This window comes from Hylaeus anthracinus, unplaced genomic scaffold, assembly GCF_026225885.1.
Source record: "Hylaeus anthracinus isolate JK02 unplaced genomic scaffold, UHH_iyHylAnth1.0_haploid 11978, whole genome shotgun sequence".
Classification (NCBI taxonomy): Eukaryota; Metazoa; Arthropoda; class Insecta; order Hymenoptera; family Colletidae; genus Hylaeus; species Hylaeus anthracinus.
In genome coordinates this window covers 1,954,648-1,959,318 of record NW_026534326.1, presented here as the reverse complement: position 1 = coordinate 1,959,318, position 4,671 = coordinate 1,954,648, and the positions used below count along the sequence as shown (strand labels likewise).

The 4,671-nt window shown below is 40.1% G+C and overlaps 1 protein-coding gene across 8 annotated transcripts in view; it reads left to right on the top strand.

Moving 5' to 3' along the window:
- LOC128896681 (plasma membrane calcium-transporting ATPase 3) overlaps window positions 1-4,671 on the top strand; it is a 105,308-nt gene that overhangs the window by 78,400 nt on the left and 22,237 nt on the right. The gene's annotated exons all lie outside the window — the stretch shown is intronic.

The following is a 4,671-nucleotide window of genomic DNA, read 5'->3' as shown; positions in this document are numbered from 1 at the left end:
TAGATAAGGGATAATGAAATTAGTCAATGAATCAGTGACCTAAATTAGCTTGCATTTCGCCAGTTTTTATGCATATTCATTTTGTATTGTACTCTGATCGTAACATTAGGATCTTTTTCAGATCATATTCGATTGATTTTATTTAATAATTGTCCTTTTGTGCTGTCACTTTTGCCACTACTGGCTGAATTACTTAAAAACGTTCGTTACAATATCGAGAGACCTTTTTTCTTGAATTTTTCATTGAATTCTACTCGTTTATATTGATGCTATAGTTATACAAGAATTAAAAATTATTACTTTGATCGTTTCACGTCCCTTATTAGTGCAACTTTCAACAGATCGGTATACAAATCATTATTCGTATCAAGTCTGCTGATTTGTATGCATTCATTGGAAATTTAAACGTGCAAGAATCTAGAAAATGCACACACCGTGTAATTATATAAAAGAATATTGAAAGCTATGTTCATATTATAATATCTGCAAAGTAGAATACATTTCTAATTGTAAATACGTTTTAGTCTGCAGTAATACAAAAGAATATCGAAGGTAAAGTTCATATTACAGTATCTGCAAAGTAAAATACGTTTCTATTTGAAAACATTTCGGTATTAAAAGTAAACTTGATATTATAATATCTGCAGAGTAAAATAAATTCCACTTTGAAAATGAATTTCATTCGGTGCAAAGATCAGCAGTCAGATCGCGTCCCCTCAGCTCGTACAATTATTATTCTTCCATCCTTGCTGAAAAGTCTGAAACATTTGAAAATACTATACCATGGTCTTGCGTACAAGTCTGGAATATTGTCGTACATAACTTAAAGATTCGCGAGTGAAAAACACAAAATGTGAGAGCTGTATCGACAATGTCTCCTGTATAATATTTTTTATCCAAAAAACTATGTATAAATAAGAGTCGTAAAATATTTCACAAGGAGGTGCATGAATTAGTATTTAAGAAATGGATTTTTGTATTCGGTGGGCGAGTTTCCATACCTGTACGTAAGACCGTGGGTGATACGGTACAGTTATGCTCCGCAGTGCATTTTTTCGAACCGCTTTACATCTTTTTTCGAGCGACGTTCACCATCTTCGTAGAGCGCCCCCTGTATCTCGCCTTTCTTTATTCTCTTGTCCACAAGGCAACGGTGTGCTCGTCTCATTTTAAGCGCGACTTATCGATAGTCTTTCGATGATACTCAGCGTCCGCGAGCATTCAGCGACGCGTTTTATCCCTCGTTAGAATAGTTGATCGGTTGTTTCCAAGTCCATCGGGCTCCACCAGCTCCGAGAAGGCAATCAACAGCGTGGACGGTTCACGACGACGACGGTTCGCCGTCTCCAGAAGTGTGGAAGCAAAGCTGGACACTCCTGGAGATTGGAATTAACACATTGATCGCAAGAAATGGGTGACAGGACTTTTCCATTCAAGAATTGAACGATTCATTCCAACGATGAAACGTTAACGAAGCTAAGAAACTGAGTACTGCGACAAATGTTGGATTATCTAATTTTCAACAGCCTCGAGGGATAATTTTTGAAAAGATATCCACGAGTTTTACTTTGCCAACCAACGTGTTAAACGTGGACCTAACAATTGTGCGACCTTGCTGGTCTGTGGACATGCCTGAGGATGCCTGGTGCGCTCCCTTTGGACCTCCGTACAATGTGTTCCCGTTTTTCCACGAGGGAAAACGTCGTCACTTTTACTTCTTACAATTTTAAGACGGATGTTTAGACCAGTGGTTCTTGATACTTTGAAGCTTTACCCCTCCGTCGCGTGTATTTTATTTTTTACTTCTTCAAACCAGCCAGGACGTGTTTTGTTTTTAACGCTGAACCTACCACGAGCCTCTTATATGTAATTTATAGATTGTATACAATTGCACGCCTACTATGCCCAATTGTGCCTATAATGTAGGCATAAACGAAGCTTTGGTAGGTCTAGCCTTATTTTCTAGTTCTTCGAACTGACCGAAAGGTGTTTTGTTCTTAACGCTGAACCTAACATGGGCTTCTTATATCCAGTTTATAAATTGTATACAATTGTCTCCTGTATTATTCAATCTAGTACCAAGTGAAGTGTCTTTAGTAAGTCTCTTTGAGACCAGTTATTTTATACAGATTAGAAGTAGGCATAAATGAAGCGTTGGTAGGTCTAGCCTTATTTTCTAGTTCTTCGAACTGACCGAAAGGTGTTTTGTTCTTAACGCTGAACCTAACATGGGCTTCTTATATCCAGTTTATAAATTGTACACAATTGTCTCCTGTATTATTCAATCTAGTACCACGTACAGATTACCAGTACCAGTATAAAGTATCTTGTGAAGTGTGTTTGAGACATTGTTTGATATCGATTAGAAATATCCATAAATGAAGCACTGGTAGGTTTAGCCCGTCGAATTTGCGTGATCAGCGTCACTGTTCTCACACGATGGAGGGTTAAAGAAACGCCGCGCGTCAACGCAGATATCGCTCTTGTATTCTTTACGCATCAATTGTAAATATAGCCTAATTTTCTTGCGAAGCGCAAACGTTCACCGAAACGTATGGTTGTGACGTTGAAACTCGACGTTTCAATGTAGAAAATGTAATCGATATACCTTGTAAACGGGATCCAATAGATCCGTCAAAGCGAAACTCGGGAGACCAACGAGTCTCGGACGCAATCTCTCAGATTAAATTAAGTATCAATTGTATTAATCAGACGTTACGAGCGACCTTTGTACCGTTCTTTCGAGACTATGGCGATATCTGCGTTAATCTTGGCTGATTCTACGGTAACGATTTGAAGAAATTGTAAAACGAATCACTGGTTTATACGACGCGTGCCTCCCCCTTGGTTTTATAAACTCTCAACATTCGTCCACGTTGGACCCTGTACAGTATTTCTTTCCCTCCCGGTGGAGACATTCGTAGCCAGCTTTTCGAAAGGCGGTTTCTCGCCCTTTCAATCCCTCGCGAGTGTTTCTCTGAACAAACGGAAACTCCGCATGAAAGTTTCACTACGCAAGATGAGATTTCATCGACCAAAGCTTCGAGGTCTCAATTCCTCTGTGTATTTTCGTCTCGGGGTGAACTTGTCGCTATCTCCACCCTCTTTCGCTCCGACTTCAGGCGTCAGGTATTCGAGGAATACGACATTCGAGGTGTCGAAATTGTCAAATCGCGAGAGATAGAGAGCTTATAAGTACTTAAACGATCATTCGGAAGACAGAGACCTGTTCACAGCTCATCCGGTTGTTTACTGGGGAGCTTCCTCGCGAGCGGAATCGATTCCCTGGCTTGTAAACTATTGTTAACCATGCGTTTGTGAATTCTGCAGGGATACCTCGTTAGGAGGCTACGTGTTACGTGTTTCTTGGTATATATCTTTCATAGGGACGAATTTATGTAATGCTTTGTAGCTTTAGGGAGTGCTTTAGGTATGTTTCGAGGTACATTTGTATCATTTCTGCGATTCATTTTGTATGGAAGCCTTTGGGATATGGCACTCTTTCTTAAATAATACTCAATCTTTAGGGTGACTCAAAAAGTAGTCGAACAAACTTCATACGCGTTTATTTTATTGGAGTATATCTCTTGTACGTAGTAAGATGCTACTAGTAAGTACTAGTAAGATGTTATAGTAAGATGTATGCTTCAAAGTATTCGTTTATCGTAAAAGACTGCACAAGGAATGGTGAATATTGAAACCGTCTCTTCGAACATTTTTGACAAATTCAATTCTCAACTTTCCTGCCAGCAGTTCGGTTCACATACTCGGAGAACATGTTGACAATGTAGAAAAAGAAGTTACGTTAACTTAGTATAACAATTGCGACCCCCAGAATTATTCCACCCTAACAATAACTCGCTTCGTAGGGACCAGCTGATAATCTCGAACACTCCCTAGCGAAATAAGCACAACAAATTACCAAACGTACTTCAAACCGTCCCTGAAACACTCCCCCAAAGTTACAAAGCGTTACGTGAGTTCCTCCCAGTGAAAAAAAGAAAAATCACAAACACTTAACATTTGAAACGATAATTAAGCCTTGATATTTATTGAGCCTCTCAATCTGGTTACCCGCAATTGAAGCACGACCTTTGGGCCCTCGCGAGAAGCAACCCAAGGGAACAACGATGACAAAAGGACGTACTTAATCGTGAGATCGGATCTCGTCGCTGTCCACTTCTCCCTTTCGTTCCCCACTTTCTTCGTTCTCTCGAAGGACAATGAAACCCACCGATCCGGGATCTCTTACGAATACGAGAAAGTCACGAGTCGGGGCCACGAGATACGAGAATTATATCCCAACTCTCTGTTCTGTGCTTAACGATACACTTACCAAGACGTTAGAGGAACTTTTTCCACATAATTCTACAGAGATAATGTACGAGTTTACGTTAAGTTAAGTTACGTTTAACGAAAAAGTGATCAAGAAATTTCATTGTACAACTGCCAGAGTCATCGACGGTGTCGCGTAGTCGTCATTCTGGCCCACGTTGATAGACCATCACGGATGGCGAACGAGAAACGCGGCGCATACCGTGTCCCTTAGGGAGGGAAGTCGCCACAAGTCCAACCGTTCAATGTCTATTGGAATATATTTTCTTTCACGGGGTAGAATTTATGGTAGGTTCTTGTAACTTTGGGAATGCTTTACATATCTATCTGGGTACA